This window comes from Triticum urartu, chromosome 7A (assembly GCF_056163025.1).
Source record: "Triticum urartu cultivar PI428250 chromosome 7A, HENAU_Tu73, whole genome shotgun sequence".
NCBI lineage: Eukaryota > Viridiplantae > Streptophyta > Magnoliopsida > Poales > Poaceae > Triticum > Triticum urartu.
This window is the reverse complement of record NC_141879.1, coordinates 76,985,757-77,011,643: the sequence shown is the minus strand read 5'-3', so window position 1 is coordinate 77,011,643 and position 25,887 is coordinate 76,985,757. Positions and strand designations below refer to the sequence as shown.

General features: G+C 50.8%; 1 pseudogene; it reads left to right on the top strand.

Annotated features, from left to right (window-relative positions):
- Nucleotides 1-6,513: 6,513 nt before the first annotated feature.
- The window catches only part of LOC147957955 (uncharacterized), a 29,553-nt pseudogene continuing 10,179 nt past the window's right edge, over nucleotides 6,514-25,887 (top strand).

Genomic DNA, 25,887 nt, shown 5'->3' with positions numbered 1-25,887 from the left:
GTCTACAGGAAAATGTATTGGAGTCAGTATGGTAAGAAAACGAATTTATTCACAGAAATTCTTTTTTCGAACGGAAATCATAAAATAAAGTTTAATAAAACTAATGATTTCTCGCTGGCTAGCGAAGCGAGATCTATCATCAAGAACTGGGCTGGACCTGCAAGCAAAGGTTGGACTACGACTAGATATATCTCCCTAGATCCAAGGTTTCCCTATACCACAACCCACAGGGCATGCACGTTCAGTAGTGGACTACTTGCATGGAATTCTTTGGGAAATCAACATATCAACACAGTAATCAGATGCAAGACCATTGACCTTAATCATGGCTAATCTCATCATGGGGACTAAGAAAAGGCACAGTGCTGTGATCCAAGGTTAATTAGGTGCACCATTTGCCTAGAATACCGCGTGAGTAGTATAGTTCAGCTCTGGCTACCTGATCCCGTTGGTGCTCTCTCTCTTACCGGTACAGTTATCATGGATTTAGTGCCACCATTAATTCTTTTTAGATCCCGATGCGCTGAAACCTTCATTTTTCAATTGCTTACTTGCCCCCGTATGCAACAGTTCATGGCTCTCGCCGTCCATTTGCAAATTGCAACAGAGCCGACGTTAAAATTCTCAGTAATTGCATCTTGCATTTACCCGGCTTGAGAAAGTGCATTGTTTTATTTATTAATCTAAGCTTAATCAACTTCCCTAATTTTTCATTTGGGAGCTGAAGTGCCGTTCAAGCTTGGTGTTTGAATTTGTGCACACATACGGACCAGATTTTACACACTACTAGTTAGGTGGCTCAGAGATTGAAATTTGCAGCAATTCAAGGAGTAGGTGGTTCCTTGATTTTAAAAAATTCATGGCTTCTGCCAAACAGTATGCGCGTGTGATGGGTCTTTTCAAGTTTGCTTCCTCTTCTATTTCTCCTAAAGAAATTTTGGGTAACTTCTATTTTCCTAGGTAACAAGTGGCATTACAAATTCAATACAGTCGTTAGTTCGATCTTTTTGTCTAGACTTTTATTTACAACCATTATTATTTCATACTTATAGCCGATTGATTATGTCTTGGTCTCTCACTTTTCTTATCGTCACATGTGCGTATATACTTGTTTGACTTGGAAGAAGGGAAAATAACTTGCAAGTTGTTACAATGAGACATACAAAATTGGCCCTGTGGTAGTACGCATTCATGCCTGTCAGCCTGTGTATGGATCATAATTCAGAAGTCAACTCTTCTTTCCTTATAAAGGAACCTCAACTCATAATATCTTGAGTGAGGTGATCATGGTGATTAGCTGTGTGTACAATCAGCAACAATTTGACCTGTAGACCTAATGTACCAATTGTACGGTTACCATGTTCAATTAAATGCAGATTCATCCTTTAAGTTGACCATATCACTCTGTTTCAGTTTTGTATGTCTGTGACTTCACCAAGTATCTAACTACCTACATATCTATCTATATTATATACCTGCAGTCTGCAGGAGTAAGGTATTAGGTACACAAAGTTAGGACGGCTGATAGCTTGTTCAGATGCAGCAACTGCAGCTTTGCAAGCTGCCTCATTTTCTTGGAAAATGCACATGGTCACAAATAGAAGTTAGCAACAATACGTGTACACAATAGAGTCAAATGGTTTTGATGATAATCATACTGCAAAATAGTCGGTAGTAGTCATGAATATGATAGTATCAAAAAGTGTACATATCAGTCAGTTACTCCATGGTGATCTTTCAGGAGCTAGCTAACCTATATCTAGCTTAATTAGTTGATCTTGATAAAATATATTGTTTAGGTCACCAAGAGTTTGGAAAGTAGAGACCATAGGGTAGTTGGGTCCTCCATGTAGAACAGATCGCTCACACGAGCACATTGACATGACAGAAATAACGTGTCCTCGATTAATTAATTAAATCAGTAAGCGCCAACAATGATGAGATGGAAGCTTCAAGTTGATGCCCAAGCTATGTCATGCTTATGTGACATGAACCAATTTTTTTATGCTAGCATCAAAGATTAGCTGTGCCCTTGTTGGCTTCACAACATGCATGCAAGTGTCTTAGCTAGTAGGACAAATTGAGATCAGAAAGCAACCCTTCTTTAGAGAATTAAGGCAGAGATGAGGGGTCAAATCTACGAATAATTAACTTGAGAATTTCTTTGCTGATAATTAACCTCCTTGCGAAAAAAATGTGTCAAGGATCCAATATATATGCAGATTTTTATCATATAACTTACGATATTGATTCTTCTGTCGACATTGATGCATCATGTAGCGGCACTTGGGGCCGAGTTTTTCAACAATAACGTCAACAAGTGGAGCCTGGTAACAGTGCAATCCACATGGAGACAAGGGAAGGGCTACTCATTGCCACTGGTGGGATAGAATTAAGTAGGCAGCCAATTGGGAAATTTGGGGTAATAATCATCCAGTTTCAAAGCTGTTGCTTGGCTGAAGGCAAGTCTCTTACCCATGCCATGACTCCATGACACATGCCTGGTTTTTGTATTCTTCTGTCAACTTCCATGTGCCAACTATTGATTGATTTATTTTTTTCCATTATAATGCGCGCAAGTGGCATCGGATGGTCAAGATAATCACTGCTAGTTCTGAACTTAATTAGAATTCTGAGTACGTATTGGAATTATGTAGGTTCATTGTAGGTGGTCGAGTTGATGAGAAGACGTGTTCATCTCTCATGAACTGCTCGACCGCAAGTGGCGTCCATCGTATGGTCATAGTCACCCATTACATAATTCTCTTGTGAGTCTGAGGTTCCGGTTGTTTATTAGCTCAACATTCTCAAATGCAGTTCATGACAGGTCATCAGTAGTAATGACAATTTGTTTCCTCAACAGATAATATTGGTGATCTTCGTAGCCAAAATATTTCTTCAACATTTCAGCTTCAGTAAGCCTTTCCATAGTTAACCATACCTTTCTCCCGGTGCGTGCATCCGCATCAAGAGCCATGTATATGTGTGAAATCGATGAGATGAATGAAGAACAAATCATTCCGTCTAAAAAATTTGAATCCTGTCCGGGCATGAGACCGTTTAGGTGGTTTCATCATTTGTGCATCTCCCCTCGTGCCATGACCTTTAGCTTCGGGGCAACATGCTCTTCGCCTTTTCCCATGGAAATTGTATCTTCTTCTGGTAATTAGGCCATGCAGACCCTGTTCCAACTTAATGTTCTTTCGCTGTTAGAGTTTTGTGCAATTGAGTTGGCTGTGATGGCGGTGGTTTTGCTTTGTTTGGGCTTTGCAATCGTTTCTCTGTAGATCCATGTGAGAGTTGGTATGTATGACTTGGTAGTCCACAGAGTTTAATGTAGAATTTTGATGCTCTGGCTGGTAGCAGTCGGAGACTATATATCCAAACGTCCTATTTGACTATATATCTACATCATGTGTCTTGAATAGACTAGATCTAGTGGCGTCGATGATAGAATCTCACATCATTGACCAAATGGGGTCCAGTTGTATACATAGAGTCAGAAGAGTCTAGTTTCTCAATCCTTCTATTTTTTTTTCTGGAAATATATCAAGGGGAGTCTTGCTTTCGATCATCGATCATTTCGTGACCTTAACGAAATTTAGTATCTGCCGCTTATAGTGGTTGTGAACTTTTAATATGTGGGAATTGCATATCAGAGAGTAGTGCCCAAGGTGGACTATGCAGTACAGTATGAAAACAAAGCTACAACGCATGCTGTCAGTTAAACCATCTGTGGCTAGTTGTATACATAATTCATTTTTTTAATGTCCACCAAATTACTTTTAACTAAATAGAATTATGTAACAGAAGCTGCTCATGATGGACAAGATCAAAGCATAATCCTGACTACAATACGTATCCTGAACCTAGTAAGAAAAGAAAGGAATTGACATCCATATATAGCTGCTGATTACTTTGTGCCTGACAAGGATGCCTGTGCATTTAGTACATTTTTACATACATATACAGAAATTTGGCGCAAACTGAACCATACCCTGAATATGACTCATCGAAGTCATGTTTACTCGATTTCAAGAATAAAAGTTTAACTGTACATCCAATAGGTTCATCCTCAACAATATATTTAAACCTCCTTGATGTATACAAGGCTACGGTTTTTCTAAAAGTCAAGAGTGGTAAAATGACTGTTAAAAGAAGTGAGCGAATGAAACAGCAGCCCTCATATAATTCTAAACCGGAATGACGATCCGGATTCATTAATAAAATCATACCGGTAGTTTGCACCGACACGCAACAGCTATTATACTGACGAAGGTCAATGTTTCCATTAAGCATTGAATTTTTTGAGATGTCACCAGCACAAACTTCTTTAATCATCTCTTGGTTGCATCGCATGAGACCTACACTTTAGATTTGATTCCGTACAGTTAAAGTAAATTATCAAAGTTGAAAACTCACTGGCTCTATACATAATATATATGAAAATGACAAGTGGATATTCAACATTAAAGGAGTCAACTTATAACCACAGCATCGAAGCATAAACCAGCTAAGATATCTTTGAACCCTTTCCATGGAAGCCTTTCGACCGGGTGTTATTCAACGGAAAATGACAAACCTGAAGGTCATCTCCATCTCCATCTCCATGTGCTTATCTCAAGCCTCCAGACAAGGGATAAACTGAAGATGGTTTGCTTCCTTTGATGGGGACAATGCAAATCCTAATTCCAAAACAGATCTAGTTCGAAAGCACATCATGAATGAACACAAATTTACATATTCAATGTTCAGTATTATTAGTGGAAGGAAACCTTTTTCTTCACCACGCTTATTATTTGTTTATCCCGGACTAGAAAATGCATGTACTGTAACTATATTCTTGTTCGTTTGAAGAACATCAGTATCAGTTTAGTCTTTGATGCTGTAGTAAATAGATAGCGTGGCATATTGCAAAAGATTGAACCCATCAAAACCATGTAGAAGCTGTGCATATGGTACATGTCAAGACTACTAGCTAGATAAAACCTCTCAATTGATTGATTAGCACGGATGCCATTATTTGAATTAGCATAAGAAGCTGAAAGCATATGAGGTACATCATCAGACAGACTGTTCGCCGGATTTGGACACACAGTGCATCTAGATGAGTGTGGTGCTAGGGGAGATGTCCGCGACCAGGGGGGGCGCCGCGGGTGTGCCGCCTCCTTCCTCCGGCGATCGACGGCGTGTGGGGGGACGGTTTTGGGCGCTTGCGGATGCTGACGAGGACGATGCGGACGACGACGAGGGTGAGACTCCGCCATCTCCGCCGTCACCGACGGCTTCTGATCACATCTGTGACTTCTTCCACGCCGGTTATAACGAAGATGAAGTGGTGACGACCATTGACAACGTTTTGCCTATTGAGGATCCGGCCAGGATAGGGCTGCACGCGGGAGAGAAGAAGGAGATGGTGCGCCGGGTGGTTCATCGGAGAACGGCGGCGACGGCGGTCAGTCCTTGGAATTTGGAAAGGTCCTCTCCCGAAGGTTAGTCTTCCTAATCTTACCGTTTTCGATTTAATTCCGCCGGAATCTTGGATTGTAGTTAAGAGCAAGAAGAATGCCCGCCGGACGGGGGCTAGATCGGCGCCCGCGGCGTGTGCGCCAGTCACGCCTGGTAATCCGGCCGTCGGGATCGCAGCAGCCCGAGCGCTGCGTTTGAATTCTTTGCTTAGCTCTGTTGGGCCGTTCCTTTCTGTGCATGGGCCGAGTTCGGCTGGGCCGAGGTTAGCTGGGTATGAGGCCCAGGCTAAACCGGTGCCAACCCAACTGAGAGGCGCCGACATAGGGACGTCTTCGATCGTTCTTCGATCGTCTCGTTCGCCATCACGTGCAGCTAGGGTTCCTTGGCGTTGGGCGAAACCGGGGTTCCGGCCGTGTGGTTCGGGGCGTGCGACTCATATCCCTCCCCTCAGGGCTATGGCAGGACGAGGTGCGGGCGGGCCGCCTGGGAAGAAACAGCCGGTGGCGGACCCCGTCACGCGTGCCACTGCCACGCTGCCGGTGGCTGGGGCTGGACGCGGGGGCGCGGTGCAGGCAGCGCCGCGACCGCCGGCGCTGGCCGGTGCAAGTCCCACTGCCGCGGGTCGTGGTGGAGGAGTGAACGGCCTGAGACCGCCGACTCTGGCTGCTGCTCCCTCGGGTCGGGGCGGCTCTGGCCTTGGTTCTTGGCCGCCGCTTCAGGCCCCGGGGAATGCTGGACGGGGAACTCCACTCGGCCCGCGACCTGCGCTGGCGGCGGGGGTGTCGCCGGCGGTCGGGCATGGTGGATTACGGCCTCCGGCGCCGGCTACTGCTTTGCCTTCGACTGTGGGGCGTGGCGTTGCTCCGCCGAGGCCACCGACACCTGCGGCTGTGGGGCGTGGTGCTGCTCCGCCGCAGCCTCGTGCCGCGCCGCCGCCGCGCTACGTCGTGAGGCCGATGCAAAAACGATCGGGCCCAACGCAGACGAGGCAGAACGCGGTTGCTGGAGAGTCTAATGATCCGCCCCGGGGACAGTGGGGGGACGATGGCTATGATGCTTATGGGGATGGCCAACACCGTGGATCGTCGTCTACGGGAGGTGGACGTGGTTTTGTCTGGCAGAGTGATGGTTCTGCTGAGAGACCATTTCTCGGCCCTCCGAGTGGTTTTGTCGAGGGAGCTTCAGGCCCGGACTACCGGCAGAGAGGTGGCTACTGTGGTCACCGTGGTGGTCGTGGTCGGTACCGCAGACAGCCTCCGCTATTGGTCGTTGTTGACCATCAGGCTACTGATGTGGCAGCCGATCCCGTTTAGTCGACCGAACTTCCTAGCCAGGTGATGGAGGTAGTGACGGCATTGGCCAACACGGAGGTTCCTGGTACTGGTGTTTCAGCTGAGGAAGGCGACAGGACAGAGTCTGAGAGAGCGTCCAAGTGGGCGCGTAAGAAGGAGAAGATGCTATGCTATCGATGTGGTGAGAAGGCTCACTTCATTGCTGAGTGCGTGGCGGAGCTGTGCGATTCGTGTGGTAAGCCAGCACATGCCATGGGGGATTGCCCGCTTCTGCGTGATCAGGCTCCGGCTCTTACAATGTATGGAGTATATTGTGCTGAGCTGATGTTCTTTGAGTCCCCGGCTGCGAGAGAGATTCCGGTAGAGACGCAGAGCTTGACTACTGGAATTGTGAAAGCTACCCAGGGAGCGGTTTTTGAGGCTCAGATTGTGCAGAGACTTCAGGAACCGGCTCCAGGTGATTTTCAGTGGGAGCTTGTCCATATTGAGGACAGTGTGTTCAGGGTTGACTTCCCAACGGTGGAGGATTTGCAGAGGTTGCTGAGCTTTGGGTTGTGCAAGGTCCCTGGCACTAAATGCATTCTGGAATTTCACGAGTGGAAGAAGGTGGAGCCTACGGGAAAGCCCCTCACTCAGGTGTGGCTGCGGTTTTCCAGGGCTCCCTCTGAGCCTTTGACGGATGCTCGAGTTGTGGCTAGTCTGGGTATTATGGTTGGAAAAACTGAGAAAGTGAATATGGCATTCACCCGCGCCCATGGGGTGGCCTGACTTCTAGTGAGTGTTCTAGACATTGAGTTTGTCCCGGATGTGGTCAACTGGACTTATAGGGGAGAGGTGTTTCCTCTTGAGATTGAGTTTGAGGATACAGAGTTGTTTGCTGAGGCGGTTAATGGGACTGATGTGGATATGCACGAGGGCGACGACAACGCGGGTGCTAGTAGGGAACCGACTGATGAGGCTGGACGAGAGAGGTCCAACGGATCGGGACCTGTTGCTCAGTTGCCCGGGGATGGGCCCGGGGTAGAGCCGGCCCCAGCTCCGTCGGTGCCGATGAGTACTTTGCGGTTTGGGTCCTTTGAGCCAGCGTCTGCCCCTCCCAGACTTTGGAGCGACCGGGTGGAATCTGATGATGTTTTTGAGTGCACGCTTCCGGTGTTGGAGTTTGATGCTGCTGATAGTCCCGTGGTGGGAGGCTTGGTGAGGACGCACTCGACGACGACCTTGGAGGGGGGAGGGGAGGTGGAGCCTCAGGTGGTTTCGCTTTCCCCTGCTCCCCCAATGGTCACATGCCGGGAGATGTCGTCTACTTCGGAGGTTGTGCCTGGGGGGGGGGGAGTCTGGGGCAGGTGGCCTCGACTTCTTCTCCTCCTATCCTGGCGCCGGCGACGCCGGTGACGTCGACGACGTCCGGCCTTGGGGGAGGCCGTCTGGGTCAGGTGGCCCCAGTTCCATCTCCTACGGATGCGGCTAGAGCGGCCACATCTCCAGTGGTGCTGGGTGGGGGTCTAGGGCAGGTGGCCTTGACCCCTCCTTCTCCTTCGGCAGTCAGGACAGCGACGCCCTCAGGCCAGAGAGTTGGGGCGGGGGGAGTGTTCGGGCAGGTGGCGCCCGCGCCTCCCTCGCCCGGCTTACCGTCCGTGGGGCTTGGGAGCCCTCCGCAGCCTCCTCCGGTATCTTTGGTTGATTCTTCAGCGCGAGGTATTACTCGGGAGGAGGTCATTGCCTTTGGTGGGATCCCCGACCTGGTCTCTGCGGGGCGACGGATGAGTTCTCGTCTCCAGGACCACCCGGAGGTTGATGACATGCAGCAGAGGTGCGCTATGAGGGCGGCCAAGCTTCGTGACATTGAGGTCACTACTGGTATGTCCGTCAACATGTCTAATTCTATATTGCATTTTTCTAAAGATGAGATTATAAATAATGCCAACCAATTAGGAGTTTCGCTAGGGAGTACTGATAGTGAAATTTCCAACTCGGTTAATGATCTCCTAGATTTGAAAGCGGAACGCGCTTTAGAAACAATTCGAAACCTAGCAACAGTAAAACCTATAAATGATGTAGAGATTGATGCGTTGGGGGTATGTCGGAGTAAATAGCCATGGGTAGCCTAGCCGGCTTCCCCTGGCCCTTCTGAAAAAATTACGAGCCCGTCCGGCTCTCAAGAATCCAAGACATGGGGCCGCCTTCCCCTTGCTGGCTGTCATCCAGGACGGCTTTCGGAAGGCGGCCCGACTTTAGCCCTCGCGAAGAAAGCCGCGGGAGGGCCGATTTCGAGACGCCGGCCGCGAGAAGGCCGACTCCAAGAAGCCGGCTCCCTTGAAGCAGTCGAGACCATACCCCCAAAGTTCGCATCCACCTAGCGGCGATGTGACGGGGCGTGGCTATAGTAAAGCCTGCCACCCCCAAATCCCAGAGCACGATCGGCACAGTGCGCCGTACGGGTGACCATGACCCGCCCGGCGCAACACTGTTGCCATGCCGACCCTGACGCCATCCACGACGGACTACCAGCGCGGCCCACGGGCGGTGGGTCCCTTCAGGCAGAGAGACACCCGAAGGCGGCCACACCTCCCCCAGTTGGCCCAAGAGAGAGCCGGCTTCCCGCAGCTGGCTTGCCATCTTCCTCGAAGGAGACGCCCCATTAAGGAGACAAGACGTGGTGAGGCTACAGTAATCGCCCGCCGGGCGGCGGTACTGTAGCCACGCCTACCACGACGAAGCCCACGTCACCAAGATGGAGCAACAGTAGCCAGCTGCCGACCAGGTCCCGGACAGTGGGGCCTGCCTGTCGACCGAGGAGCCGGCAGCCGGCGGGACCCACCAGTCGGCGGGCCCCAGCGGCCGGCGCAGAAGCCGGCGAGCGCAGTCACAGATAGCTGGGCCCCGCGCCCAGTCGGATTACCATTGTACCCCCGGGGGGTAGGCCTATATAAACCCCCCGGGGCACCCATGCAAAGGGTTGGAACCCCAGCTAGTTTTAGACACCACACAAGGAGAAGAAGCAAGCTAGCCGTGCCCTTCTTCCTCCTCCCACCGAACAGCTCAAGGAGCATTGTGTAGCTACTTGTCCATCTAGTGATCATGCGGAGACCCCGCAGAGCAGCAGTAGGGGTGTTATCTCCACGGAGAGCCCCGAAGCTGGGTAAGATTCGCCGGCGTGCATGTCTTCGCCTCATCCCGTTTCCAGGCACCGGCGACGTCTTATTGGCTCCCACAATGATAAGCCACCCATTGGCATATGTCGCACCTACCACCCGACATTTGGCGCCCACCGTGGGGCCAGGTGCACCGTCGTCCGGAGACCTGTTCTGGACGGGAACCCTCTTCCTCCCCAGCGAGCGTAGCCAGCCCGGCACGCCCGATGGTGCTTGCCACGACGCACTGCAAGGCGTCACCAGCATCTGCGCGGCGAGCAGCCTCACCAATCTCCTCGACGAAACCCTCATCTCCGACGAGCTCGCCTCCGATGCGGGCACCGACCACCTCGCCAACCTCCTCGGCCAGCTCCATGTCTCCAGCGAGCCCGCTGTGGATCTGGAGTCGGTTGGCTCCACCGACCCGATGTCTGTCGACTCCGACACGGCCTCCTTCGACACCTTCCCCACCAACGTCGCGATCTACAACGACCCGCTTCCTCGGACCTACGGCCGCGATACTGTCACCACCGAAGTGATGGTCATCGGCCACGGCGGCCCGGCCGACGAGAGCACCCACGACGCCCCGCATGCGGCGGCCCACGACTTGTCCATCCCCCTCCCGGCTGATGCCGACGACGAAGCACTGGAGGCACGCCGCCTCGCCCTCCTCGCAGAGGGCCAGAGGCTGGCTTCCGTGAGACGCCTCACTGAGGCCTACCAGCGCGAAGCTGACCGCGCCGCCTTCGGCACGCCGGCCCCGGGCGGGCCAAGCCGGGCCGGCATTGTCAAGCAACGCGGCGCCGTTATCGCCGACACGCTGGGAGTCGACCGCCCGGTCTATGCCACTCCGCTCGAGAACTTGCGTGCCGCCCAGGCGGCCGTGGACGAGTTGGACGGCTTGGAGGCCGAAGAACTCCCCCACATGACCCGGCGCATCCAGCAACTGATTGACGCGGCCGCACGGCGGCACGAAGCCGACGCCCGCGTGGGAAGCCCCCCCCCCCGCGCCGAGATCACGGCGCGACGTCCCGGACACTGACTACGAGCAACGCCCGCGCGCGGCGCGAGAAAGAGCCGGCGGCCAGCCAAAGCCGGACCCGAATCTCCATCGAGCGAGACGTGGACGGCCATCCCCGAGCCATGGAATGGCGGGGCAACCCGCCTCCGCCTCGACCCCGTGGAGAGAGATATCCCACCCCGCCGCCAATGGTGCACCCGACTCTCAGCGGCCGACTAGGTCGCCGTGAAGGAGTCGGCGAGAACGACGCCCACCATCGGATCGACCGCCTGGCGCGATCCCTGGCGCTGGAGGAAGAAGACGATGTCGGCCCGCCTTGTTTCGGCCCCCGCATCCGCGACGAGCCTTTCCCCAAAGGGTTCTCGCTCCCAATAGACACGCCCATGTACAACGGCTTCATGAAGCCGGAAGATTGGTTGATCGACTACTCCACGGCGGTCAGCATAGCCAACGGCAACCGGCGCGTTGCCGTGAAGTACGTGAAGGAAATATGCCCTAGAGGCAATAATAAAGTTATTATTTATTTCCTTATGTCATGATAAATGTTTATTATTCATGCTAGAATTGTATTAACCGGGAACATAATACATGTGTGAATACATAGACAAACAGAGTGTCACTAGTATGCCTCTACTTGACTAGCTCGTTAATCAAAGATGGTTATGTTTCCTAACCATGAACAAAAGAGTTGTTATTTGATTAACAAGATCACATCATTAGTTGAATGATCCGATTGACATGACCCATTCCATTAGCCTAGCACCCGATCATTTAGTATGTTGCTATTGCTTTCTTCATGACTTATACATGTTCCTATGACTATGAGATTATGCAACTCCCGTGTACCGGAGGAACACTTTGTGTGCAACCAAACGTCACAACGTAAATGGGTGATTATAAAGGTGCTCTACAGGTGTCTCCAAAGGTAGATGTTGGGTTGGCGTATTTCGAGATTAGGATTTGTCACTCCGATTGTCGGAGAGGTATCTCTGGGCCATCTCGGTAATGCACATCACATAAGCCTTGCAAGCATTACAACTAATGAGTTAGTTGCGAGATGATGTATTACGGAACGAGTAAAGAGACTTGCCGGTAACGAGATTGAACTAGGTATTGGATACCGACGATAGAATCTCGGGCAAGTAACATACCGATGACAAAGGGAACAACGTATGTTGTTATGCGGTCTGACCGATAAAGATCTTCGTAGAATATGTATGAGCCAATATGGGCATCCAGGTCCCGCTATTGGTTATTGACCGGAGATTTGTCTCATTCATGTCTACATTGTTCTCGAACCATAGGGTCCGCACACTTAACATTACGATGACAGTTATTATGAGTTTATGCATTTTGATGTATCGAAGGTTGTTCGGAGTCCCAGATGTGATCACGGACATGACGAGGAGTCTTGAAATGGTCGAGACATAAATATTGATATATTGGAAGCCTATATTTGGACATCGGAATTGTTCCGGGTGAAATCGGCATTTTACCGGAGTACCGGGGGGGGGGGGGGGGGGGGTTACCGGAACCCCCCGGGGGGTAGATGGGCCTACATGGGCCATAAGGGAGAAGAGAGGAGCCGGCCAGGGCAGGCCGCGCGCCCCCTCCCCCCTAGTCCGAATAGGACAAGGAAGGGGGGGGGGCGGCGTCCCCCTTTCCTTCTCCAACAAGGCAAGAGGAGGGGAGTCCTACTCCCGGTGGGAGTAGGACTCCTCCAGGCGCACCCCATGGGGGCCGGCCGCACCTCCCCCTCCCTCCTTTATATACGGGGGCAGGGGGCACCCTAGAACACACAATTGATCCTCGTGATCGTTCCTTAACCGTGTGCGGTGCCCCCCTCCACCATATTCCACCTCGGTCATATCGTTGCAGTGCTTAGGCGAAGCCCTGCGTCAGTAGAACATCATCATCGTCACCACGCCGTCGTGCTGACGGAACTCATCCCCGAAGCTTTGCTGGATCGGAGCCCGGGGAGCGTCATCGAGCTGTACGTGTGCTAAGAACTCGGAGGTGCCGGAGTAATGGTACTTGGATCGGTCGGATCGGGAAGACGTACGACTACTTCCTCTATGTTGTGTCAACGCTTCCGCAGTCGGTCTATGAGGATACGTAGACAACACTCTCCCCTCTCGTTGCTATGCATCACCATGATCTTGCGTGTGCGTAGGAATTTTTTTGAAGTTACTACGTTCCCCAACAGTGGCATCCGAGCCTAGGTTTTATGTGTTGATGTTATATGCACGAGTAGAACACAAGTGAGTTGTGGGCGATATAAGTCATACTGCTTACCAGCATGTCATACTTTGGTTCGGCGGTATTGTTGGACGAAGCGGCCCGGACCGACATTACGCGTACGCTTACGCGAGACCGGTTCTCCCGACGTGCTTTGCACATAGGTGGCTTGCGGGTGACAGTTTCTCCAACTTTAGTTGAACCGAGTGTGGCTACGCCCGGTCCTTGCGAAGGTTAAAACAGCACCAACTTGACAAACTATCGTTGTGGTTTTGATGCGTAGGTGAGATTGGTTCTTGCTTAAGCCCGTAGCAGCCACGTAAAACTTGCAACAACAAAGTAGAGGATGTCTAACTTGTTTTTGCAGGGCATGTTGTGAAGTGATATGGTCAAGACGTGATGCTAAATTTTATTGTATGAGATGATCATGTTTTGTAACCGAGTTATCGGCAACTGGCAGGAGCCATATGGTTGTCGCTTTATTGTATGCAATGTAATCGCGCTGTAATGCTTTACTTTATCACTAAGCGGTAGCGATAGTCGTGGAAGCATAAGATTGGCGAGACGACAACGATGCTACGATGGAGATCAAGGTGTCGCGCCGGTGACGATGGTGATCATGACGGTGCTTCAGAGATGGAGATCACAGGCACAAGATGATGATGGCCATATCATATCACTTATATTGATTGCATGAGATGTTTATCTTTTATGCATCTTATCTTGCTTTGATTGACGGTAGCATTATAAGATGATCTCTCACTAAATTATCAAGATAAAAGTGTTCTCCCTGAGTATGCACCGCTGCCAAAGTTCGTCGTGCCCAGACACCACGTGATGATCGGGTGTGATAAGCTCTACGTCCATCTACAACGGGTGCAAGCCAGTTTTGCACACGCAGAATACTCAGATTAAACTTGACGAGCCTAGCATATGCAGATATGGCCTCGGAACACTGAGATCGAAAGATCGAGCGTGAATCATATAGTAGATATGATCAACATAGCGATGTTCACCATTGAAAACTACTCCATTTCATGTGATGATCGGTTATGGTTTAGTTGATTTGGATCACGTGATCACTTAGAGGATTAGAGGGATGTCTATCTAAGTGGGAGTTCTTTAAGTAATTTGATTAATTGAACTTAAATTTATCATGAACTTAGTACCTGATAGTATCTTGCTTATCTTTGTTTGATTGTAGATAGATGGCCCGTGCTGTTGTTCCGTTGAATTTTAATGCGTTCCTTGAGAAAGCAAAGTTGAAAGATGATGGTAGCAATTACACGGACTGGGTCCGTAACTTGAGGATTATCCTCATTGCTGCACAGAAGAATTACGTCCTGGAAGCACCGCTGGGTGCCAGGCCTGCTACTGGAGCAACACCAGATGTTATGAATGTCTGGCAGAGCAAAGCTGATGACTACTCGATAGTTCAGTGTGCCATGCTTTACGGCTTAGAATCGGGACTTCAATGACGTTTTGAACGTCATGGAGCATATGAGATGTTCCAGGAGTTGAAGTTAATATTTCAAGCAAATGCCCGGATTGAGAGATATGAAGTCTCCAATAAGTTCTATAGCTGCAAGATGGAGGAGAACAGTTCTATCAGTGAGCATATACTCAAAATGTCTGGGTATAATAATCACTTGATTCAATTGGGAGTTAATCTTCCAGATGATTGCGTCATTGACAGAATTCTCCAATCACTGCCACCAAGCTACAAGAGCTTCGTGATGAACTATAATATGCAAGGGATGAATAAGACTATTCCCGAGCTCTTCGCAATGCTGAAAGCTGCGGAGGTAGAAATCAAGAAGGAGCATCAAGTGTTGATGGTCAACAAGACCACTAGTTTCAAGAAAAAGGGCAAAGGGAAGAAGAAGGGGAACTTCAAAAAGAACGGCAAGCAAGTTGCTACTCAAGAGAAGAAACCCAAGTCTGGACCTAAGCCTGAAACTGAGTGCTTCTACTGCAAGCAGACTGGACACTGGAAGCGGAACTGCCCCAAGTATTTGGCGGATAAGAAGGATGGCAAGGTGAACAAAGGTATATGTGATATACATGTTATTGATGTGTACCTTACTAGAGCTCGCAGTAGCACTTGGGTATTTGATACTGGTTCTGTTGCTAATATTTGCAACTCGAAACAGGGACTATGGATTAAGCAAACACTAGCAAAGGACGAGGTGACGATGCACGTGCGAAATGGTTCCAAAGTCGATGTGATCGCGGTCGGCACGCTACCTCTACATCTACCTTCGGGATTAGTATTAGACCTAAATAATTGTTATTTGGTGCCAGCGTTGAGCATGAACATTATATCTGGATCTTGTTTGATGCGAGACGGTTATTCATTTAAATCAGAGAATAATGGTTGTTCTATTTATATGAGTAATATCTTTTATGGTCATGCACCTTTGAAGAGTGGTCTATTTTTGATGAATCTCGATAGTAGTAACACACATATTCATAATGTTGAAGCCAAAAGATGCAGAGTTGATAATGATAGTGCAACTTATTTGTGGCACTGCCGTTTAGGTCATATCGGTATAAAGCGCATGAAGAAACTCCATACTGATGGACTTTTGGAACCACTTGATTATGAATCACTTGGTACTTGCGAACCGTGCCTCATGGGCAAGATGACTAAAACACCGTTCTCCGGTACTATGGAGAGAGCAACAAATTTGTTGGAAATCATACATACAGATGTATGTGGTCCGATGAATATTGAGGCTCGTGGCGGATATCGTTATTTTCTCACCTTCACAGATGACTTAAGCAGATATGGGTATATCTACTTAATGAAACACAAGTCTGAAACATTTGAAAAGTTCAAAGAATTTCAGAGTGAAGTTGAAAATCATCGTAACAAGAAAATAAAGTTTCTACGATCTGATCGTGGAGGAGAATATTTGAGTTACGAGTTTGGTGTACATTTGAAACAATGCGGAATAGTTTCGCAACTCACGCCACCCGGAACACCACAGCGTAATGGTGTGTCCGAACGTCGTAATCGTACTTTACTAGATATGGTGCGATCTATGATGTCTCTTACTGATTTACCGCTATCGTTTTGGGGTTATGCTTTAGAGACGGCCGCATTCACGTTAAATAGGGCACCATCAAAATCCGTTGAGACGACGCCTTATGAACTATGGTTTGGCAAGAAACCAAAGTTGTCGTTTCTTAAAGTTTGGGGCTGCGATGCTTATGTGAAAAAACTTCAACCTGATAAGCTCGAACCCAAATCGGAGAAATGTGTCTTCATAGGATACCCAAAGGAGACTGTTGGGTACACCTTCTATCACGGATCCGAAGGCAAGACATTCGTTGCTAAGAATGGATCCTTTCTAGAGAAGGAGTTTCTCTCGAAAGAAGTGAGTGGGAGGAAAGTAGAACTTGACGAGGTAACTGTACCTGCTCCCTTATTGGAAAGTAGTACATCACAGAAACCTGTTTCTGCGACACCTACACCAATTAGTGAGGAAGCTAATGATAATGATCATGAAACTTCAGGACAAGATACTACTGAACCTCGTAGATCAACCAGAGCGAGATCCGCGCCAGAGTGGTACGGTAATCCTGTTCTGGAAATCATGCTGCTAGATCATGATGAACCTACGAACTATGAAGAAGCGATGGTAAGCCCAGATTCCGCAAAATGGCTTGAAGCCATGAAATCTGAGATGGGATCCATGTATGAGAACAAAGTATGGACTTTGGTTGACTTGCCCGATGATCGGCAAGCAATTGAGAATAAATGGATCTTCAAGAAGAAGACTGACGCTGATGGTAATGTTACTGTCTACAAAGCTCGACTTGTCGCAAAAGGTTTTCGGCAAGTTCAAGGGGTTGACTACGATGAGACCTTCTCACCCGTAGCGATGCTTAAGTCTGTCCGAATCATGTTAGCAATTGCCGCATTTTATGATTATGAAATTTGGCAGATGGATGTCAAAACTGCATTCCTGAATGGATTTCTGGAAGAAGAGTTGTATATGATGCAACCGGAAGGTTTTGTCGATCCAAAGGGAGCTAACAAAGTGTGCAAGCTCCAGCGATCCATTTATGGACTGGTGCAAGCCTCTCGGAGTTGGAATAAACGCTTTGATAGTGTGATCAAAGCATTTGGTTTTATACAGACTTTCGGAGAAGCCTGTATTTACAAGAAAGTGAGTGGGAGCTCTGTAGCATTTCTGATATTATATGTGGATGACATATTACTGATTGGAAATGATATAGAATTTCTGGATAGCACAAAGGGATACTTGAATAAGAGTTTTTCAATGAAAGACCTCGGTGAAGCTGCTTACATATTAGGAATAAAGATCTATAGAGATAGATCAAGACGCTTAATTGGACTTTCACAAAGCACATACCTTGACAAGATTTTGAAAAAGTTCAAAATGGATCAAGCAAATAAAGGGTTCTTGCCTGTGTTACAAGGTGTGAAGTTGAGTCAGACTCAATGCCCGACTACTGCATAAGATAGAGAGAAAATGAAAGATGTTCCCTATGCTTCAGCCATAGGCTCTATCATGTATGCAATGCTGTGTACCAGACCTGATGTGTGCCTTGCTATAAGTTTAACAGGGAGGTACCAAAGTAATCCAGGAGTGGATCACTGGACAGCGGTCAGGAACATCCTGAAGTACCTGAAAAGGACTAAGGATATGTTTCTCGTATATGGAGGTGACAAAGAGCTCATCGTAAACGGTTACGTTGATGCAAGCTTTGACACTGATTCGGACGATTCTAAATCGCATACCGGATACGTGTTTACATTAAACGGTGGAGCTGTCAGTTGGTGCAGTTCTAAACAAAGCGTTGTGGCGGGATCTACATGTGAAGCAGAGTACATAGCTGCTTCGGAAGCAGCAAACGAAGGAGTCTGGATGAAGGAGTTCATATCCGATCTAGGTGTCATACCTAGTGCATCGGGCCCAATGAAAATCTTTTGTGACAATACTGGTGCAATTGCCTTGGCAAAGGAATCCAGATTTCACAAGAGAACCAAGCACATCAAGAGACGCTTCAATTCCATCCGGGATCTAGTCCAGGTGGGAGACATAGAGATTTGCAAGATACATACGGATCTGAATGTTGCAGACCCGTTGACTAAGCCTCTTCCACGAGCAAAACATGATCAGCACCAAGGCTCCATGGGTGTTAGAATCATTACTATGTAATCTAGATTATTGACTCTAGTGCAAGTGGGAGACTGAAGGAAATATGCCCTAGAGGCAATAATAAAGTTATTATTTATTTCCTTATGTCATGATAAATGTTTATTATTCATGCTAGAATTGTATTAACCGGGAACATAATACATGTGTGAATACATAGACAAACAGAGTGTCACTAGTATGCCTCTACTTGACTAGCTCGTTAATCAAAGATGGTTATGTTTCCTAACCATGAACAAAAGAGTTGTTATTTGATTAACGAGATCACATCATTAGTTGAATGATCTGATTGACATGACCCATTCCATTAGCCTAGCACCCGATCGTTTAGTATGTTGCTATTGCTTTCTTCATGACTTATACATGTTCCTATGACTATGAGATTATGCAACTCCCGTGTACCGGAGGAACACTTTGTGTGCAACCAAACGTCACAACGTAAATGGGTGATTATAAAGGTGCTCTACAGGTGTCTCCAAAGGTAGATGTTGGGTTGGCGTATTTCGAGACTAGGATTTGTCACTCCGATTGTCGGAGAGGTATCTCTGGGCCATCTCGGTAATGCACATCACATAAGCCTTGCAAGCATTACAACTAATGAGTTAGTTGCGAGATGATGTATTACGGAACGAGTAAAGAGACTTGCCGGTAACGAGATTGAACTAGGTATTGGATACCGACGATAGAATCTCGGGCAAGTAACATACCGATGACAAAGGGAACAACATATGTTGTTATGTGGTCTGACCAATAAAGATCTTCGTAGAATATGTAGGAGCCAATATGGGCATCCAGGTCCCGCTATTGGTTATTGACCGGAGATTTGTCTCAGTCATGTCTACATTGTTCTCGAACCGTAGGGTCCGCACACTTAACGTTACGATGACAGTTATTATGAGTTTATGCATTTTGATGTATCGAAGGTTGTTCGGAGTCCCAGATGTGATCATGGACATGACGAGGAGTCTCGAAATGGTCGAGACATAAAGATTGATATATTGGAAGCCTATATTTGGACATCGGAATTGTTTCGGGTGAAATCGGCATTTTACCGGAGTACCGGGGGGGTTACCGGAACCCCCCGGGGGGTAGATGGGCCTACATGGGCCATAAGGGAGAAGAGAGGGGCCGGCCAGGGCAGGCCGCGCGCCCCCTCCCCCCTAGTCCGAATAGGACAAGGAAGGGGGGGGGCGGCATCCCCCTTTCCTCTTCTCTCTCCCCCTTTCCTTCTCCAACAAGGCAAGAGGAGGGGAGTCCTACTCCCGGTGGGAGTAGGACTCCTCCAGGCGCACCCCATGGGGGCCGGCCGCACCTCCCCCTCCCTCCTTTATATACGGGGGCAGGGGGGCACCCTAGAACACACAATTGATCCTCGTGATCGTTCCTTAGTGCGGTGCCCCCCTCCACCATATTCCACCTCGGTCATATCGTTGCAGTGCTTAGGCGAAGCCCTGCGTCAGTAGAACATCATCATCGTCACCACGCCGTCGTGCTGACGGAACTCATCCCCGAAGCTTTGCTGGATCGGAGCCCGGGGAGCGTCATCGAGCTGTACGTGTGCTAAGAACTCGGAGGTGCCGGAGTAACGGTACTTGGATCGGTCGGATCGGGAAGACGTACGACTACTTCCTCTACGTTGCGTCAACGCTTCCGAGTCGGTCTACGAGGGTACGTAGACAACACTCTCCCCTCTCGTTGCTATGCATCACCATGATCTTGCGTGTGCGTAGGAATTTTTTTTGAAATCACTACGTTCCCCAACAGTACGTGCCCCTCATGCTGCAAGGCACGGCGCAGACCTGGCTCAACAGCCTCAAGCCTCTCAGCATCAACAGCTGGCTAGATTTCACCGAAGCTTTCATCCGCAACTTCACCAGCACCTACAAGCGAGCTCCCAAGCCCAGGCAGCTCTCCCAGTGCGTACAGGGCCCAGCCAAGTCCACTCGCGACTACCTCACGCGTTGGGCCGAGCTCCGCAATTCTTGCGAGGGGGTGCACGAGGTGCAAGCCATCGAATACTTCACCGCCGGGTGCCGAGAAGGTACCCTCCTCAAGCACAAGCTCCTCTGCGACGAGCCGACTACCCTCGACGAGCTTCTGGACATAGCAGACAAATACGCCACCGCTAACTCTTCGATGAAGACCGAGCTCCGGGTAGACGCGTCCGGGAAAGTACTCAACCCGGCGCCCAAGACGCCGGCAGGGGATTCCGGCCGACGCCCACACCCGAACGACCACAAGCGCAAGGGCACTGCGCCGCCTCCCACCAGTCGGCAGGTGGCCACGGTCGAAGACGCGCTGCCTGAAGGGCGACCCGCGCCCAAGAAGCCCAAGGGCGGCCGGCCGGCTTGGCAGCCGGCTTTCTCCTACGAGCAAACTCTCGACGCCCCGTGCAAATTCCATAGCGGCGCGAAGCTATCCAACCACACAACCCGGAAGTGCCATTGGCTCACCCGAATCTCTAAAGGCGAGGGGCTCGCACCGCCTCCGCCTGCCCGCCCGCCGCCTCTGGCTCCGCCGCCTCCGGCTCCGCCGCCTCCGGCCGCTCGGCCAGCAGTCGGAGCCGTGCACAACGAATTCCCCGACGAGCAAGCAACCTACATCGTCTTTACAAGCCAGCTCGAAGACCGGCGTGGCAAACGCCGAGAGCACCAGGAAGTCAGCGTGGTCGCTGCCAACCCCGCCGGACACATGCATTGGTCAGAAAAACCCATCAGCTGGAGCCGGGCCGACCACCCAGAGGTGATGCCGTCTCCCGGCTCTTATGCGTTGGTCCTGGAAGCCACCCTCGCGACGGACAAACGCGCTGCCCGCTTCTCCCGCGTGTTGATAGATGGCGGGAGCAGCATCAACATCCTGTACTGTGACACCCTGGAGAAGCTAAATGTCAAGACGAAGCAGCTCATGCCTACTCGGACAGTGTTTCATGGCATCGTACCCGGCTTGTCCTGTGCCCCCATTGGCAAGATCAAGATTGATGTACTCTTTGGGGACAAGGAGCATTTCCGCCGGGAAGCAATCTGGTTTGAAGTGGTGGACCTGGAGAGCCCCTACCACGCGTTGCTTGGCCGACCCGCCTTGGCCAGGTTCATGGCAGTTCCCCACTATGCATACCTCAAGATGAAGATACCAAGTTCCAAGGGCGTCATCACCGTAGCCGGTGATTACAAGAAGTCTTCCGAGTGCGCTGCCGCCAGCAGCCGGCTGGCCGAGTCCCTTGTGATTGCCGAAGAGAAGAAGATGTTGGACCGGGTCGTGGCCATGGCCAGCAAGCAGCCGAACCAGTCCCCCGACCCCAAGGAGTATGATGCCCAAGGATCTTTCCAGCCGGCCAAAGAAACCAAGAAGATACCCCTTGACCCCGAGCACCCCGAGAGGTTTGCCGTCATCGGGGCAAGCCTGAACAGCAAATAGGAAGGCGAGCTCGCTGATTTCCTCCGTGAGAATCGGGACATCTTTGCATGGTCCCCCAAGGACATGCCGGGTGTTCCGAAGGAATTCGCCGAGCACAAACTACACGTCCGAGAAGACGCGAAACCAGTCAAGCAGCCCCTCCGCCGACTATCAGAGGAAAAGAGAAGGATTGTAGGGGAGGAGATAGCCCGGCTTCTGGCAGCCGGCTTCATTATGAAAGTCTTCTTTCCAGAGTGGCTTGCCAACCCGGTCCTCGTGTTAAAGAAGAACAACAAGTGGCGCATGTGTATAGACTACACAAGCCTCAACAAGGCCTGCCCTAAAGATCCCTTTGCCCTGCCGAGGATTGACCAAGTGATAGACTCCACGGCCGGATGCGAGCTGTTGAGTTTCTTGGATGCTTACTCAGGATATCACCAGATAAAGCTAGATCCGGACGACCGCCTGAAGACCGCCTTCATCATGCCATTTGGAGCCTTCTGCTACCTGACTATGACATTCGGCTTAAGAAATGTCGGTGCCACTTTTCAGTGTTGCATGCAGAAGTGCCTCCTCAAGCAACTCGGCAGAAACGCTCACGTCTACGTGGACGACATTGTGGTGAAGACGGAGAAGCGCGGCACCTTGCTGGAAGACCTCAAAGAAACGTTTGAGAACCTACGCCAGTTCCAAATCAAGCTCAACCCCGAGAAATGCGTGTTCGGAGTGCCAGCCGGCCAGCTCCTAGGCTTCCTGGTCTCCGAACGCGGCATCGAATGCAACCCGGTGAAGATCAAGGCCATCGAGAGAATGGCGATCCCCACCAAGCTTCGAGACATCCAAAAGTTCACCGGATGCTTGGCCTCCTTGAACCGCTTCATCAGCCGGCTCGGAGAGAAAGCTCTCCCCCTCTACCGCCTCATGAAGAAGAGCACTCACTTCGAGTGGAACGATCAGGCCGACCAAGCTTTTCACGAGCTGAAGAAGATGCTGGCCACGCCGCCCGTCCTAGCGGCGCCGACTGAGAAAGAGCCCATGCTCCTTTACATTGCCGCAACCGGCCGGGTGGTCAGCACCGTCATCATAGTCCAACGCCCAAAAGAAGGCCGAGCCCAGCCGGTCCAGAGGCCAGTGTATTATTTGAGCGAGGTGCTGTCCGCTTCAAAGCAGAACTACCCGCACTACCAGAAGATGTGTTACGGCGTGTACTTCACCGCCAAGAAGATGAAGCCCTACTTTCAAGAGCATCCCGTCACGGTCGTATGCACCGCCCCGCTGGCCGAGATCATAGGCAGCCGGGACGCATCCGGCCGGGTGGCGAAATGGGCTATCGAGCTGGCCCCTTACATAATCTTCTACCAGCCCCGCACCGCCATCAAGTCCCAAGCACTGGCCGACTTCCTCGTCGACTGGGCCGAGACCCAGTACCTGCCGCCGGCTCCCGACTCCACCCATTGGCGCATGCACTTTGACGGGTCCAAGATGCGCACCGGCTTGGGAGCCGGCGTCGTCCTTTCCTCTCCCAAAGGCGACAAGCTCAGATACATGCTGCAGATTCACTTTGCCGCCTCCAACAATGTAGCCGAGTACGAGGCACTCATACACGGGCTCCGGCTTGCCAAGGAACTCGGCATCTGCCGGATCCTATGTTATGGCGACTCAGACTTGGTGGTTCAGCAATCATCCGGTGACTGGGACTCCAAGGACGCAAATATGGCAAGCTACCGCTTCCTGGTTCAACAACTCAGCGGATACTTTGAAGGATGCGAGTTCCTCCACGTACCGCAAGCCGACAACGAGCCAGCCGATGCCCTGGCTCGAATAGGCTCCACTCGGCAAGCAATACCAACCGGCGTCGCTCTACAACGCCTCCTCAAGCCGTCCATCAAGCCGTCTCCAGAGTCTGATTCCATCTTCGTACCGCCTGACCCCGACGCGGCCGGGTCCGGCTCGAAGAACCAAGCAGGCGACCCCGGGACTTCAGTAGTCGGCCCGGGACTTCGGCAACCGGCTCAGGGACTGCCACACCCGGCTCGGGGACTGCAGTAGCCGGCCCGGGGACTGCACCAACACAACAGCCGGCGGCCGACTCCAGCATTTCACCACCCAGCCCGCCCACCCTGGTGGCAGTAGCCACATTAGCAGTAGGAGAAGTCGCGGCTCCGTCATGGGCTCAGTCCATCCTCAACTTCCTAGTAAACCAAGATCTGCCGGCTGACGAAACAGAGACAAGACAAGTCCAACGTCGAGCCGGAGCATACACAATCGTCAACAGAGAACTCGTCAAGCGCAGTGTCACTGGAGTCCTCCAACGGTGCGTCGAGCAAGAGAAGGGCATTGCAATCCTCAAAGACATTCACCAAGGAGAATGCGGCCACCATGCGGCTTCAAGATCACTCGTCGCCAAAGCTTTCCGCCATGGTTTCTTCTGGCCGACTGCTTTGGATGACGCCAAAGAATTAGTTAAATATTGCAAAGGGTGCCAACTCTTCAGCTCCAAGCAACACATGCCGGCTTCGGCACTCAAGACCATTCCCCTCACCTGGCCCTTCGCCGTTTGGGGACTGGACATGGTGGGCCCATTCAAGACGGCACGCGGCCGCATGACGCATTTGCTCGTCGCCGTGGACAAATTCACCAAGTGGATTGAGGCAAAGCCGATCAAGAAGCTGAATGGGCCAACTGCTGTGACATTCATCGCAGACATAACAACTCGGTACGGCGTGCCACACAGCATCATCACCGACAATGGCACGAATTTTGCCAAAGGAGCCTTGGCACGTTTCTGCGCAGCGCAAGGTATCCGGCTGGACTTAGCGTCCGTCGCCCACCCGCAGTCAAACGGCCAGGTCGAGCGAGCCAACGGCCTCATCCTCTCCGGCATCAAGCCCCGACTGGTCGTACCACTGGAGCGTTCAGCCGGCTGTTGGCTCGATGAGCTGCCGGCTGTCCTCTGGAGTCTGCGCACTACCCCAAACAAGTCAACCGGCTTCACTCCTTTCTTCCTCGTGTATGGTGCCGAGGCGATCATCCCAACCGACATCGAGTTCGACTCGCCCCGGGTAACCATGTACAAGGAGGCGGAGGCCAAGGAAGCACGAGAAGACGGTGTCGACCTGCTGGAAGAAGGCCGGCTGTTAGCCCTCAGCCGGTCTGCCATCTACCAGCAGGGTTTGCGCCGCTACCACAGTCGGAAGGTCAGTCCAAGATCCTTCCAAGAGGGCGATCTTGTGCTCCGGCTGATCCAGCGAACAGCCGGCTAGCACAAGCTCTCGGCCCCTTGGGAGGGCCCCTTCGTCATCAGCAGAGCTCTAGGCAACGACTCCTACTACCTAATCGACGCGCAGAAGCCCAAGGCACGCAAGAGAGACGACTCCGGCAAGGAGTCGGAACGACCATGGAACGCCAACCTCCTTCGAAGATTTTACGGTTGAAATGCAGTATGTATCACGCTAACTTTTGTACTAAGTACGAGACAATAGGCCCCCCGAGGAGGGCTCGGGGATTGCCATCTTTTATCTATGAATGAAAAGTATCATGCTTATGACCTTGTCATTTCATTTACTTGTTCCGTCCGGCACCGGGTTCGACTAGTCGGCCCGGGGACTGGCCGACTGGAGTTATATTAGAAGTCCTACCCGCGGTCAGACAAGTAGTGTGCCGACACCCAGGCTTAGCTCTTGCCAAAGTCGCAGTTCGAAGAACCGGCTGTCCGGCTGGCAAGAGTCAAAATCAGGAAAGGATGCCCACACGAAAAATGGCCAGGGACCAACGGACTAATATAACGAAGGCCGGTTTGCCGCCTACCACTGACCGACTACCAAAGTAGCCGGCCGGCCGGTTTCCATTCACTTCACTTCAATCCAAGAAAGCTCGAGTACTTGCCTCCCCAAAGAGGGAAGGCGGCAAAGGAAAAAGCCTAAGGATAAAAAGCATACGCGAATGGAAACCAAACATGCACATAATAATATTTACATAAAATACCTCCAAGAGGCCAGCATTCAACATAGTTTGGATACACCCCCAGTGGGTGGAATTGCGAAAGCTTAATAAAGATTGTTCAAAAGGCAATAAGCAGGAAAAATAAGGACGGCAGGTCAAGCTGGCGGAGCGACCGACGAGCCGGGCTGGTCGGCGGAGACGGTTGT